This window comes from Anser brachyrhynchus (genome assembly GCF_964034855.1).
Source record: "Anser brachyrhynchus genome assembly, chromosome: 2".
NCBI classification, from domain to species: domain Eukaryota; kingdom Metazoa; phylum Chordata; class Aves; order Anseriformes; family Anatidae; genus Anser; species Anser brachyrhynchus.
In genome coordinates, this window is record NC_137695.1 from 82,123,458 (window position 1) to 82,139,660 (window position 16,203).

Genomic DNA, 16,203 nt, shown 5'->3' on the forward strand with positions numbered 1-16,203 from the left:
GTTGTTGTTGGTCAAACCTAGGCTGACCTTGGTTCTCTGTAGTAGGTTAAGCTGATCAAGGAAATGAAAAAAAAAACAGCAATGATATACAACTTGTCCCAGTCCTACCAGGCTTTAAATAAACCATAAACACTCTCTGGAATGGCTTATGAGTAGGCAAATAAAACAAAAACAATTTAAAGGTGATAAAACTCTGTTGACATGAATACCATTCAGGTAAACCACCTTGGACATATTTCAAACACAAGCCAGCACCTATTTAACTTCATCCCAGATGAATGAAACAGCTCACACATGAGGCTTTGCAAATACAAAAGGTCTTGTTTGCCTGCAGACTCCACTGCCTGACAGCTCTCCTTGATGACAACAGTATGCTATTTTGAACCAGTTTGGGAAGTTTTGCCTCCATGGAGGCAGTTGTGGAGCCTTGTCTGTGAGGCCTGAGGATCGCTGCCTCCACCCCCTGCCATCTGGAGCCAGTACAGGTTATGTGCCAGAGGAACCTGTGCCACTAGACCTGCTCTCCTTGGATCTGGAGGCAGAAGTAAGAATTTCTGGAAGGCAGATAATCTATGTGAGAAGAGAGGAGCAGATCCCATTGTAACTCTGAGGGCCTCCCAAGAGCTACTTGGGGGACCCAAAGCCTTTCCAGGTTGAGTATCATTTTTAAGTGTTACTGCATTGTTACAGATGAATTACAGAAGGAGAAAGTAGGGAGGAAGATGTTCTTTCTTCAGCTCCAAAGAGCAGTCCCATCATGGAACCCACGTCTGTAAGATTCTCTCTTGGTAGGGTGGAGCAACCAATGCAATTTCCCACTCTGAAGGAGCAATAATATTTTGCTTTGCAGCAGCTTTCAATAAATTGCCTCAGGCTTGCCCATGTCTCTGTTGAGTGCATGTCTCTAATTCACATCAAGGAACTACCTACATATGGGAAAGCATTGCTGTATTTTAGCATTCTTTCTCTTCAAGTTAGAGTCACAGAAGAAGGGGGAGTAGGTGCCAGCTTGAAATTTGAGCCCGGATGCTATTATTTCTGTGGATGAAAATCTAAAATATCTTCAGTACTGCTGGGGAATCAGTCAGTATATCATATATGGATATCAGGGGTTTCTCAGGATGCTTTCCTCTGAAAAATAGGCCTGCAGTAAAAGGACAGCGCAGTGAAAACTTTCATTGATAGTAACTCATATTCATTGCTCTCTGCATCCATGGCTCTAGTCTTAACTACTATGAAACCCAAGTAAACAACCAGGAATTTATCATCCCTGTAGGTACCATGAAAAATTAAAAATAACAAGAGCATGCTTTCCTTGATAAGTAGAAATTCTCAGACTAATTACTCCTCGGAGTCAAAAATGACTGATGAGTGAAGTTTAAGAGTAAGAGGGCAAGAACATTTTTAGACAATGAAGAAATTCATTCATGTAGTTCATAGAGAGTTGGGTTGTTTTGCGCCTTTTGGTCTTGCTCACGTCTTCTCATCAATTTATTATTTGTCATGTTTGGAAGGGATACAAAACCAACCCCTGTGAGGAGAGCTATCTTTAAGATGAAAGCTAGAAATGAAAGTGAATGCTAAGTTTGCAAATGTACCTACAGAACAAACTGTGCTGGCACACTGGAACAGGTTTGGCTATGGAGGACATTTGGAGGCTTTTAGAAATAGACTTACATGAATACATCCAGGAAATGACCCCACTTTGGGGCACCAGAATAGTCTATATGACTTTTGGGGGTCCCCTGAAGGCCTATTCTTCTCTAACTGATAGCAGAGTAGTCCACTGATCTTTTTAGCACCAGAAAATCTCAACCTAAGGTAGTGACATGAGTTTTTGTCTTTTTGTCTTTACATGTTCCAGCCTCATGGTAAAGCATTTTGTCCTTGCATACTTTATTTCCTTCTCTATACAATGGGGATACTTGGAGTGCTTCCCCAAACAGCTTGGACTGATGTCCCACATTGTGCTAATATCCTGATTGCACTGGTGTAATCAGTCCTGCTCATAGGCTGTGACCACTGCTGACCAAAACAGGGTCAGGGAGGAAGCCTTGGGATGCTGATCGCCCACATTGCTCCTTTCTCTGCATCCTCTTGGGCTTTGTTTGGGCTCACAGCACCTGGCTAGGACTCTCTGGCACAAGTCCCTGGCTAGGGTTCTGACTTCCCTGCCTCTGCTTCTCTCTCTCTCTATGAACTCAGCTTGGGCTTGATTCACAAGTACCTTAATACAGTTCAGTTTTGGTGCAGCCTAGCAGAAGTCAGTGATTTGGACAAATGGAGTAAAGAACAAAATTTCTAACTGATTTGCCTTTCAGTTTGCTCAATGATTATTGGAGAGAAATATTTTTTCAGTATTTTTTGTCTTTGGCTACCACAAATAATTCTGACACATTATATGTTGAATTTATCTTTGTGTCTATCTAGTGTTAGTGGCTTGTTTAATTCGGATGTTCCTTGAAAGAGCTGATGTACTCTATGCACAATACTAACCTAAATGGGTAGAGTGGACGTGAACTGGATACAAAATTGTGCCTAACATCAACATGCAGTGAAATTAGCTGAAGCTGTGTAGCCGATCATCTATATATCCTGTGGCTTTGTTCATCTGTTCATCTTGGTTGGCTAGTAAGGGGTGGGAGGATTTATGCTGAAACACTGTTCTTGTTTCATTTCCCCCCCTTTGAGTTGTTGTATTCACAGACCTATGATAGAGAGTAGGACAGTTGGCAAAATATTTTTCGTGTGACACATTCAGACATTTTTAACCATAGCACAACATGCATTCTTTTGTGGATGAATGTATATAAACATGTTACATATATGTAATATCTGTTAAAGGTATTTTAAATATATGTGCAATATAATATAGTATAAATTTCATATAAACAGACAGACACTTATTTGCATAGCTGTTTGTGAGCATCTGTGCAAACATGCAGGTGAAAAAAACACACTTATTAATATCAGCATGCATGTGGAGAGAAGATATGAGTCAGGCTTATTTGTTCATTTTTATTTTGTGCCACTGAGAAAATAGCAGCTAAAGTGCACCGTGTTAATTCTCATATCCAATAGGCTGTATATAATGTAATCCAAATAAGTTGGTGTAATATGGCATCTGAATTCATAGGTAGGTTCCTTCTTGATTCTACTTTTATAAAGAGACATAGTTGGATGATTCAGTGTTATTCTAATCTGGATTTCAAATACCGATGTATGAGCACTCATACAGTTTGTGCGTTTATATGAGTATCCTAAAGCTTTGGTCTTGCTTATTATAGAGGAAGAAGCGGGGATCTACAAATATGAAAAGAAGATGGATCAGAAGATGGGAAGAAAGTGAACTAGCTCTCTCTCTTCTACCTTAAACTAGGCTGCTGTGAACACAAGAGGCTGTATATGCAGATCAAGGTTACCAAGGGACAGAGACACCTCTGGCTTAAGTTATTTTCCTTATTAAACTGGCAGTGGAAGAAGTAAGTGGTGTAAAATTCTCTACATCAACTCAAAAGCACTGAAAGATCATCCATGCCCTAGAAAATTAAATTGGCTTTATGGTCAGACAATGCCCAGCAGTGTAATCCAGAGACACGGGAGGATTTGTATTGTAAAGTACTCGAATTAAAGGAGTGCTTGTATTCTGGGAGTTTGATTCTTCCCACCACAAATGGTGTTTGGATCTGGGATTTTTGTTTGGACCTGCCTGTGCCTCTTACAAAACCAAAACAAGCAAGCTGTCATTTTTACAAAAGCCCAGATGTACTTTTATTTTTTACAAAGACAGACAAATATCAGTACCAAGGTACTAAAAACCATAACTACTAAAATGTCATAGCTTTTTTTCTGTTAATTTCTCCCCCCTTTCTGTGTTTGCCTGCTTTTTTTTTTTTTTTTTTTGTGCTGTTCAACTTGTTTGCTTGTAAAATCTTCCTTGGGGCCACATTCGTGCAGACAGACTAAAACATTTTTGACTCTGAAGGAATCCCCTGAGGTAAAATTTACTCAGATAATATCTCGGTTACTACCTAACCTGTTTGGGTTATTTTTGAACACTATAAAGCGGTAGCACCAACAAAGAAAAACTCTGCATGCTTCATACCAGTAGCAGCTCACTTCAAGTTACTTAGGAGCACAAAACCCCTACATTTTGTGGCTCTCTGGATTTCAGAAATGAGAAACTGAAATGTTTGAGGTGATTCCCCTCTGTGCTCCTGCCATCCAGCATTTTAGCTCCTTTGTTTGAAAGCAAAAAATTGTTTCAATTTACTTGATCATAGACAAAAGCAGGTAAAGGATGCCAAGTATACATAACAGCACAGAAGTAAGTAGTACAGAGACTGCAAAATGAATGAACTGGACAAGCTGTGCTGAGTAATCACTTTATAACCAGCTGTGATTAGGCATAGGGCCCAAACCAAAAGCCAGGTTCTGAACATGCCTGAGTTTTCTGATTCAGATCAAAACCTCATGGCTCTTTGTTTCTATAATATTGAAACGAGTCTCCGGTTCTTTAATTTGGAAATAAACTCAGATTTGGATTCCAAACCTGTAGCTTAGCTTCATCTCTAATAGCGCTGATGTTCCACAGAGTTTGATTTCCAGTCATTCCCGCAGATGTGTGTTGTAAGAAGGATGCTGTTCCAGTGGAGGCTGCCAACCTAGCAGCATGGCTCCTTCTGCCTTGTGTGACACAGGGGACTAAGATAAACAGTTCTGCTAGCACTGCACATTGGGGAGAAAGACGGAAAAGTGATAAGCAAGTTTTTTTTTTCCTTATAGATAAAATGTTTTTTTTTTCCTCTCTGCTGCTGCAAATTTAGGAGAGAGCATAAATCAGAATTTATCTGCTTTAGGATTGCAAGACAGGCCCAAAAGTAGTGGGAAAGTTTTTAAAGGGAAAGCAGTATAAAAGACAAGCTATTGGACATAAGAAGAAACCATGAAGAACAAGTCCAGACACATGAGTCAGAATGAGTTGAATTATAGCTATGCAACTCTTAAAAATAAATAAATCTCTATTAAGCTCTACAGACCTATTCCCTAAGAAGGATTTCTATTGTGCACAAGATTTCAGGTTGTGTTTAGGAATACTATAAAGCATAGTCTTGTCAGACTCCTCTATGGCGCTGAGGTATTTTACCCATCAGCTCACAGGTGAAGAAGTCAAAGCCCTGAGAGGCTGAAGGACTTGACAAGGTACACCTGCTGAACTGTGCTGGGGCAGAGCCTTGTTCTCCTAAAAAACTCTCTTATGTCTTCTGCACAGTAGTGCTCTTCTCTGCAGGCAACAAATGTGCCTTTTTAAGTGTAAAGTGTGTTCTCTTGTGTAATGATGGTGGTAGGAAAGTTTTCAAGGAGTGCTACTGTCTTGGTCCTGTGTTTGAATAGTGACAACAGGGCTCTGGAGGGAATGCCTTGGTCCTGCAGCAATCGAGGTAAGTAACGACTGGGTGAGATAATAGCTGCATGCAACAACAGAGCAGGTCTGGCCTAATGAGGAATTCTGTGGAAAAGTCAGAAATTCATATTTTGGTGGAAGTTGTAAGGAAAACCACAAACAGATGACAGCAACAACAAAACAAACCAGCAGATTGATCCTGCACTTGATTTAGTTAATTTTTAACTCACTTTAACTCCTATTGATTTAAAGGAGGGAGAACTAGCATCATGCATGCAGGAATTTAGAGACAGGGTTTATTTCCTTTCTCACAATAAAGGCTTTCCTCCGAATAAAACAGTGGAAGAATTCACACAGTAAAGAGCTGTTCCTCTAATTATCTGCTGGTAGAAATAGGATAAACTGTATATGTTGTAGTTCCATATAAAAAGAGATCTTCAAGGAGGAGTTTTGCTAAGAAAAGTACAGAGAAAATTCTAACCCAGAGCACTTTTAAAGCAATTTTATCTATCAAAGCCTATTTCAGGCAGAAATCCTTCCTGAACCAATGCTGATGCTATGTTTATAATCATGGCTGTATGTATCCCCTGTCAAATGTAAGCATTTTTTTTTTCTTCTAATACATATATCTTTCTAGACAGAATCACAGAGGTTCTGACTGAGTCCCAATTCATTATATATATCAACATTTTTTCAGTTCTGAAATGTCTTTTTATTCTTGGGAGTATAGACTGGAAGCACCAGAACCTACTTTTAGGATCGAAATGAACTTAGTATGACTTCAAAGGTTACAAAAATTCTCAGATTTCACACTATTCCTATTTACTAATCTGTGAATTTGCATGTGAATTTAGGGACTTAAATGTAGGTGTCCATCATCAAAATCGAGGGTTGATACCAGTTAGCAGAGTGATGACATCCATTTTTCAGACAGGCTCCACCACTGTAAAGATTCACAGACCATCCTGTTGAAGGACTACAATGTGATCCAAAGCAGAAAAGTAATTTTTTTTTTCTAAGGTATTTTAGCTGATAATTTGTTTGGTGTAAACACCAAACTATTGCAATTTGCTGAACAATTAAGCTCTGATTCTGTAAAGCATGGAAGTACATATGTTTTTTAAGTTTCATTGACCTTAGTAAGTGCTTACATGCCTTGCTTATGTCTTAGTGAATCAAGACCTTATGGTTGCTTTTTATACTGAAACTGTGAATGCCCAATTGAACAGATACAATGGCAATCTGTGCATGCTCATGCCTTGTTTACTAATCAAAATGGGCTGCTTTGTTTAAACCTGAATTAAACTCAATCACTTTGGTTTATGCTTTCAGAAGCAGTCTGAGATGTGTGCAGACTGCACTAAGGACACTGAGGACACTGACATGCTCCTTTTTTTTTTTTTTTCTTTTCTTTTTTTATTTTATAGCTACCTAGATAAATTCAGGGTAAACTTCTCCTCCCTTTTGAGGAACTTGGGCAGTTCCTCAGATTACCGCTCCTTGGTTTAGCTGGGTGTGCCTTTAGTTTTTAATTAATGCTGTTAAATAAACAAAACAACTAACAAACAAATCCCAAAGAGAAATAAACCACAAGAACAATTTTGAAATACTCATAAGAGCTAAGCCTGAGTCCCAGCATATGCAATGTTATGGCCATGACTCTGCCCTTGACGTGTCCTTTTGCTCCAAGAGGAGGCATTTGTTCCTGGGCAGAGGGAGAAAGGTAACGTAAGACTCAGTGTGGGAAGTAGTGTGAGCTGCTCGGTGCTGACTGTGACTGCCCTCCTAAAATCTGGGGTGGGCGTTGGCCTCTTTTCTCAGTTTCTCATATAGTGAATGGAAATGCCAATATAAATTCCTGTAGGAATTAATTAGGAGTATTGGTGCTCTTAATTTCTGTCCTTTGGGAGGAACAGAAAGGTTCCCCCTACCTTCTGTTTTGGCAGGCTGGGAGGTGGCATAGTTAAGAGGCGCTGTGTTGAAAACAGCTGAGGAGAGGCTTCTCCTTTGTTTCCCATTTCTTTCCAGGTGGATCATGGGCAGGTCCAAAATTGGTCCTTCATCTCCCACCAGTCCTGCATGGGCCAGATCCATGTCAAGAAAGACATTACAAAGGCTGAGTATGTCGTGTCTTAGTCCCAGGGTGGGAATAAATCCTAGCTGATAATCTGGTTTTTGTTGGTTACCAGACACACTGGAGTGATACATCAGAAGCAGTGTGCCTGAGCATTGCTGAGACTTGGTAGCAAAGTCCTGGAATAAAGGTGTAGGATAAAGTTTCCAACTTAATAACATTTAATTGGTTTAACTTAGAGACTTCTAAATGGTGCTAGAATGGATTTTCCTTTGTTTAGCTTCTTTTGGTGTGGCTTAGCAGATTTTAACCATCTAAAACTGACTCTTGGTTGAGGGGACCTTAGGTGGTACAGCACATATCCTTTAGCGGAATAATGAAGTGTTTACATTATGCAGTCCTATTGTGAGATCAATCAGGCTGCAACGCTGGATGTATAAACAGAATCTGCAGGTGGTCCCTCCGTCTCCTTGCCCAGAAGACATGCTTTAATCCTCAGGAAGTAGGCAGAGTAGAGGTTCCAAGAGCCAGCCAGCCCAAGCAAAATAAAAGAACAAAACCAGCCTGAACAATGCAATGCATGTCAAGCTTATAGCATGATCACTACAAATAGCAACTGACAGGAGACTTTATGACAACTCACCCATCAGCTAAAATTGCCAAACTTAGGATCCTAGGATTAATGAGCATCTTACTCAGGTGGTGCAAGCATGAAATGTGAGGCAGAAAGAGTAGATAATGCATCTCATGTGGTCTCCAAATGGCTTCCTGCCTTCCAAGCTGATTTGTTACCAGGCAAGTTCACTTGTGAAAAATCTCTCCATCTCTGCATCTGCTCTACTTTGCTTAGCTATTATAACCCGTAAGTAGTTCTGCCCCTGATGCTGCAAGCAGAATGCTAATTATTGAGTTACTTGGATCAAAAGGTTGAAAGCAAATGGGAGAATTGAGCATTCACACGTTAGTACCTTCGGTGTGGGGATCATGCTAATAACTCAGACACACAAGCACTTCAGGAGCGGGAGTGAAGTAGTGTGGTTCAAGCTGGTCTGAACAGAGATGTAAATGAATGGTCTCTCAAGAGGTTTTAGCAGTATTCTGCCAGGGCTCTCTGGAATGGAGGAAATTTTTGCCTGAGTAAGGGCAAAAAGGGCATGACTCAAATAAAAAGAAGTAAAAGAGGATTTTTTGACTATGGAATAATGAAACAAGTAGATGTCAATTTAGAGGAAAAATAATAATAATAATAAAAAGCCAAACCCATGTAGTTGAGTTGGCTTACCTGTAGTTTGCTATAGGGTTGTTTTAATTAGACTTGTGAAGCAGGGAAATGCCAACTGAGACATTCTGGAGCATGAAAAAAAATATTTTCAAGCTGAAACATGGAATGATGAATTGAATTGTCCACACGGGTGCATTCTCTTCCTCCTTTTGAAGAGAGAACCTAAACCAGTTGAGTCAGGAAGAAGTGAAGGGTAAAGCTCAAAATGTCTGGAGCTCTCCTGTCTCTTAAGATTCTTATCTGAAGTGTGTTTAAGCCTTTGGAGAAGGACTTGCAATTTTAATCTCATGATAGTTTTTTTTTTCTTTTTTCTCTCCACCCCAAAAGCGTTCACACGTTTCCTGATTCTGAAAGGACAAGTCATACCTCAGGAATGACTTCTTGGAGTGGTTGGGAGGTGGGGACAGGCTTATTAATTTATTTTTAGCACCTTCACGTTTCATTCTACCTCAAAACAGGAAGGAGATATTTGTAGTATGTGGAAAAGGAGAAACATGTCAGCTCTTTTGCTACTAAAGTCATGCAGGTAAAATATGTGAGGACGTGGGCAATTTTTATGTCTGACAATCAAATCCATCTTAACAGTGTGAGGATGACCTTTATATGGGCACTAAGATGTTGACCATATACCTCACAAGATCAAACTTGCCTGCTTCCTGAGGCAGGATTTTTGTTGACAAAATTAGAAATAGCAAAGTCTACATTGAGACTTACTTCCCTTTCAGCTACTCTTAGATCTCAGTGCCTAGCTCTGGTTCTGATATATCTTCTTCCCCTCTAACATTATTGTATGCAGGCCAGCAAGTATAACTGGAAGGTAACGTCAGTGCCATGTCCCCTCTTCCAGGGCAGCCTTACATCTCTTCCATGCTAGCCTATTATCACATTTATCTATCATATAACATCTGTTCAAGCTACTTTAAAGAAAATGCAGTGTTGGTTTCCAGTGATCTTATTCATTTCTGGATCATGCATATTTGGATTTGCTCCAAAGCCTGAGGAATGGTTAGACCTGAGATTCTCTAAATGGTGTCTTTCTTGAAAAACACATATTAGGAATTTCTCATTGCACAGAACTTAGGAAAATCTTGCATGGCTTAACCTGAAAATTACAGGCAACATTTTTCTTTAAAGTCCTTGCTATTTATTTACTTATAGGAATATTTATAGCAGCTGAGCAATATTAGTCTGTAGGACAACTCCATAGGGTAGAACTTGGACTGTTTTTGTATTGCTTATGGCCTTTTGCTCTGATCCTACAGAACTGCGTGAGAGCTCTGCTTTTTGAGCTGTTCCATGGGAGACAGTGAAACTAAAACTTTGTAAAGTTAAAATCATGCCCTCTCTTTGTGAAGTTCTGACTTTAGCGTGTCACAGGAGCTAGTAGGCTGTTGACATGAAGAAGCAAGAATAATTGGGGTGCAAAAGATGATGGGTTGCTACTGACAACTATTACTGGTTTTCTTCATATATATATATTTTTTTTTCCTGCTGGTCATGGAGATTGTATGTCAGCAAGTCCTATGTAAAACTGGTATCGGTGTAACAGTTTCCATTAAGTTATATTACAGAAACATCCCTTTTTGGTCAGAATGGTTTAGGGCTAACAGGAGTGCTTGAACTGTGTCAGATGAAAAGGGGGTCTCAAAACAATGTCTTTATGAGAGTCTCTAAGAATGATCAGGCTCAAGAGAGCTGTCTAATCATCTCTAAAAAACTGTCCCCAGAGCTCATGTTCCTTTTGAAAATTTATATACAGGTCTCGTATAGTTTATGCTTAGCTTTTTGCTTCTGGTAGTCCCAGAGCAGCTGAGTTGTTATTGCACTTATACGGAAGGTCTTTGATGTGTTTGGAATTAATCCGTCAATGGTGACATGAGAATCTGTTCTAAACTAGTGATGTGAACATCTTGTAAGTGCAGACACTTACAAAAATGACAGCAAATTATAAGCTGAGACCCCAGTTTATCATCTGCCCTACCCATTTATCGTGAAGTAAGATCTGAAGGAAAAGGAAATAGTGGGTTTAGAGATTTTTCTAGAATGAATTGCCTAGAGTCATGCATATCAGTACTTGGGAGAATTACTAGAAGGCTGCAGGAGAAGAATCACAGTTTGAGATGTACTAAAAGATGTACAAGAAGACAGCATAAAGTTAATTTGTCAGTGACTCTTCAAGTGAAAAGTCAAGGCAAGAAGGTTGTGTGTGTTGGTTGGAGAGTGCTAAGTGAGCAGAAGAATGGCATGGGCAGAGCTGAGGAAGTGACCCTTGGCAACTGCTTTGACCTATGTGGAGCACTGAGGTGGAAGCAAAGGTAGACTAGGTCACAAAAATGGTGAAGTAATAGCCAAAACAGCAGAAGATTAGGCTTCTTAAGGACTTCTATGTAATTTAGGAAGATTTTGCTTTGTTTACCTGTTTTGTATGTCTTTGCCGTGAAAATCTGAAGATGCTTGGCTTATTTTAGATAACTCAACTGCAAATGAGCAGCTAGGTATGATGTCACAGAGTTTTCCACAGCAAACATGCAATATACCAAAGCCATTCTAGTGCAAAGAGTTCTTGTTTTTTTTTTTTTTGGTTGTTGTTCCTTTGTTTGTTTTAGTAGCATTTTAGTGCTTATGTAGTTCTGCACTTCAGTTTTAAAAGACTGGGGTATCTCAGGCCATGAGGAAGAAGTCAGGGTCTTCTTAACCTCAAAGACTGCATGCAACCCCTAGGGTTTCCAAAGTGTCCAAGCTGCAGATTTGAAAAAACAGAAGGATAGCTGGTACAGTATATGTTGCTGTATGTTTGCCTTGTTCTTACGTACTTTCATAAATAGCTGCCACTGGCTATGAGATGCAGCTTTCTGATATCCTGTGCTATCAGATACAAGATAACAGCTGAAAGTTATGCAGCTTTTCTTCCATCTAAATGCTACTAATTTGTACACTCTTTGTGGAGGAAGCATGTTAAATAGCATCACGTGTCTTTGCATAGTTGTCTTCCAGTGGACTGAGGAAATCATCAAATTCTTCCCAACTCCTAGGCATTATGGAGAAAACAAAGTAGAATAGTAGCAGATGCTGTAGGTAACTTCAGTCTCAGCAGTTAATCCTCTTTTTCTAATAAATAAATGGTCTGTGTAACAAAAGTGATTCTAACTACAGCAAGCTGATTACACAGCACCTGTAAGCCTTGCTGAGTTGCCTAAACAGATGAGAGAAAGAAGCCAATGTTTCCTGAACTGGTGAACCATGTGAGGAAGTGTGTATCTAATGTAGCAGGCTGGATCTGCAACCTAGAAACACCACCATGTGATGAGTCCTTACAGAAGCGGCAGGATGTGACTTTGAGATCTTTTGGAAAACTGAAGGTAGAGGCAATGTAGGACATGGGCATTAACTAACTGAGTTAATTAAATAAGACTCAGTATGAGGTGCTGTGAGACAAACACACTAAGTTGGTGCAGCTCTCCAAAATACCTTGTTTAAAACCAGGCCTGCAATTTTTAGGTGCTCACAAAATGTCAACATGCTCAGTCTGAATAAGAAACTTGGTCCACATATGTAAAACAAGTTCATGTATATGTACTCCCTTAAGAGCTATATAGGTACATATATATTCTACCAATGTAAGACAAATATGGAAAGATTATTCATAGAGCAGGACTACTTTTAAATTGCCTGTGGCCTGAGCTGGATCCTACATGCATGTAACAATTAATCAAGAAAAAAGGGTAATGTTTTTTCTACCCCATCTTACAGGTGTGGAAACACAGGCACATGAAACTGAAATGACTAGCATGAAAGCACAAAACATATGAGGGACAGAGCACAAATTACTCTAGAGTAATTTGCCAAAAATCAAGTGAGCAGAAAACTCCAGCACTCTTGGTATGCAGAGAGCCGGAAACATCTATTGCTATTTGACCTGTAGTCAGTTTACTATTTTCTGCTTCTCAGTCAGACTGTTTATTTGTTTCAGCTGCTTTTCAGGATGACGATTTGTCTAAGAATGTGCTGGTGTTTAGCAGGAAGGGGGTGTCTTTTAACAGGCCCAACTACCTGAGAAGAAGTATTGAAAAGTGAACTGCATCACTGAGCTTAAAACTCACCCACTGCCTGACAAGCAAAAAGAATTCAGTCAGTGAGCAAAGTGTACAGCCTTGCATCTTGAGGTTTTACCTGTTTTATGACTGCATGGAAAGGATTCACTGTTCAGTTAAATACAGTTCTGAAAGCAGGGCTGGGTCAAGGAGTAATTAAGTTTATCAGGATCCGCCATTTTCAGACTCTTCTTCATGCCAATCATTGTTATTCTTGTAGCAATTGTATTAGTTAAATGATGACTGCTCACACAATATGAGATTTATGGCTTTTAGGAAACAAACATTACAGAAAATCAGTGTCATATTTTTAGGAAATGTGTGAGTCAGTCTCTGTAAGTACTGGAATTTGGGTACAGGAACTGGCTCTCCCACCAAAGCTCCCGAGGAAGAACCAGGAAGAGGATGGATAAATGAAGGTGATCAGGCAACCAATTAGACTGATGTCTTCTGACTTCTCTTGTCAGTCATGCTGACTGCCCTTTTTGTTTTCAGTCCAAGCAATTTAGGGAAGGGTGCTGTCACTTTGTAATGAGTGGAGGTCTGTTGTCAGTACAGTAGATGTAACTAGCAGTCACCACAACTTAAAAATATTCTTGCATCTGCTATGAAGTGAGAATAGCTTCCTGGTAGTTTCTGTTCTTGTTGCTTCTGATTACAGCAGCCCCAGAATCATTCCCCGCTTTGTGGGAGAAGGATTCTGCAGTGCAGAGGAATTTTGCAGGAAGGTTATAATGGCTTCAGGCAATATTGCATTAATAACTCTCCTCCATCATTTTCCCTGCCAAATCTTAGCCTGAATCATGAGATACGCCCTGTTTGTCTACACTTCATGCAGCCCCTCCATGGCACCTGCAGAACATGTATTAGCAGCACAATACCCAGCATTTTCTTTGCCTTTAGACTGTCTGTCACAAGGTCAGGAAACAAGAGGGATGTTGCAGTCCTGAGCCTTGGAGAAGGATCCTCAGCAGAGGCAGCAGTATAGCACTGAGTGTTTTTCTTCTTCACAGGGCATGTGGGTCCAGAAGAGAGTCCTCTGTGTTCCTCTCTCAGCGTGAGATTCCCCTCAGCTGGCTCCAAGACTCGGATTGGCATCCAGAAACGGTCAGAGGTCTGGGTAAAATTTGATGTGGAAACTTGGACATTGCTAGCATTACTTCTTGCTTTGTGTTTTTTAAACATGTGGTGTAGATGGGTAGTCTGAGAGTCCAAGAGAAAGATGGTAATCTCTCCCTTTTTTTGAAGCAAATGGCTGTTCAGCAGGTTGGAGATATGCTCCAAGACTTCTGAATTAGAAAGAAAGGAAAAAGGAGTCTTTTTCTGCAAGTCTTCTTTGACTTAAAATAAATAAATAAATAAATGAAAATGAACAGATAATTAAATTAAATAATAATTAATTAAATACAAGTTAGGATGTGGCAAAAGATAGCATATTTCAAAGGTAGTTTCACTTGCCAGCTGGTGGTGATTATTCATGCTCTCCTGGTATAATTTTGTCACTCTGAAACACTTGGCATCTATAAGGTCTCGTATGGTACCAGGTAGTGATGTGCTGGCAAGCTCTGTGTTAACACAAGAATGCCTGTTTTTAGAAATATTTGGAACCTTTAGCTTTTAAAATATTTCTTGAATAACTACTCATTCAGACTTTGGGATCTCTCTCTTATTATTTGCGTATGGCAAAATTTTCTTAGAAGATTACTGGAGGCTCAAAGAATATAATCACATTTACCTGAGTCTAATCAAAACACTACTATATAAGGTGTGCAATTTTCAGTAGACAAGGGCACCAAATAAAGTGATGAGCTCAGCTCTGGCTACCCTTGATTCTTTTTATCAACTCGGTAAGCATAATGCATTTACAGAAACATTGAGGTAGTATTGAAGTGAGTGTGTTACGTGCTATTTGACTTCCAGAGTGAGATGCCTAAGCCTGTTCTAACTTAGTACATGCTTAAAGTGAAAATGCAGGTTTGACAGTCATTATCATGGTTTGCAGTTATGTCTGAGAAACAAGTACATAGAAAACAGTTTTTCTTTCTTACAACTACTTCATCTTTTTCTGATGTAACTATATAGGACTCCATTTGCAGCTATTTGTATTCTGACTCACTGGCAATAGGAAACAATCAAAAAATAATAAATATATAATAAAGTAAATACCAATGATTATTTTAATGAACGTTTATTGATAGGACTAGCATTATTAGGTTCTCATGATCTTTCAGTCCCATTCATTCCATTAGCAATGTATTTAGTGACATGCTTTCTCTGTGTAATCCACTCTATGAGGGGAAAAAAGCTAAAAATTCACAAGGTCTGTCTTTATGTATACAACAGTGCATGTGCAGAAGCCCTTTTACAGTTAGGTAGATGTTTTGATCTTTGTCGAACTTCCTTCATCTGCAGGAAGTCTGAGTTCAGGTTAACATTTGAGGTTGTTCCCATTGAAGTACAAAGCAGTTCTTCTTGCATACATATCTTTCCAGTAGATCAATCCATTAAATATGAGTTAAAGGGAATGCTTCAAGATAAGAGTAATGGAACCATCATGAATTTATCTTAGACTTTACCTGAATACAGAAATGAAGGCCAGGTTTAAAAAAGTAAACCAAGAACTAGTTATTCACATTAAAACAAAACAAACAAAAAAAAGGGGGGGGGGGGCGGAGGGAAGGGGATGCTGTGATTTATAAAATATCCTTTAGGTCTTAGTCTTGTGGCTTAGAAACTCACTGAGACTTCCATAGTTTTTCAGAGAATGTTAACACTGAATTAGGATTAGGGGAAAAAAGAAATCAAAATACTTTCTCTTCCCCTTTTTCACTGCAAATGGCTACTAAATACAGGAAACAATATTGCCCCTTTTTCTTGTGGGGGAAGCTGGGCGCAGATTTTTCCAGATCTATGCCTGCTCTCCTGGCTAGCAGCCGTGATGTGGGGGTGGGGAGCATGCTTGCTGCTGCACAGCACCCCAAGTTTACAGCAGCATTAAGAAGTTATAGTAAATGTTTCTGTGAAACTTCTCCTCTCCCAATCTGAATGTGACTGCTGTTAAGACAAATCTTCCCTGCGTGACCTGAGTTCAGAGGTAAATTCTCCTTTGCACACATGATCCAATTATGTACTTCCAATCTATGTAAATGTGAAGATGAACATAGTCCTTTCTTCTATAAAAGTGATTATGGATTGTCACAAGTTGCCTCAGAATGACTAAGCTTTTGAAACAAATTATGCAAGTATAAATTACTGCAACTCCAGTAATGGAGTTGCACTGATTTATACCTGCAGTGCTATGGCCTTAAAGAATTCTTTTTTTTTTTTTCAGGTGGTTAAGCCTCTAGCCTAC

General features: G+C 39.5%; 1 long non-coding RNA gene across 4 annotated transcripts in view; it reads left to right on the forward strand.

The window, feature by feature from the left end:
- The first annotated feature begins 5,211 nt into the window (after positions 1–5,211).
- The window catches only part of LOC308190643, a 105,826-nt gene continuing 94,834 nt past the window's right edge, over positions 5,212–16,203 (forward strand). For 3 of the 4 annotated variants that reach the window (XR_013947424.1, XR_013947425.1, XR_013947427.1), the window contains exons 1-2: positions 5,212–5,441; positions 13,865–13,965. This is a non-coding gene — a long non-coding RNA (uncharacterized lncRNA). The remainder of the gene's footprint in view (positions 5,442–13,864; positions 13,966–16,203) is intronic. The other variant, XR_013947426.1, reaches the window with a different exon arrangement.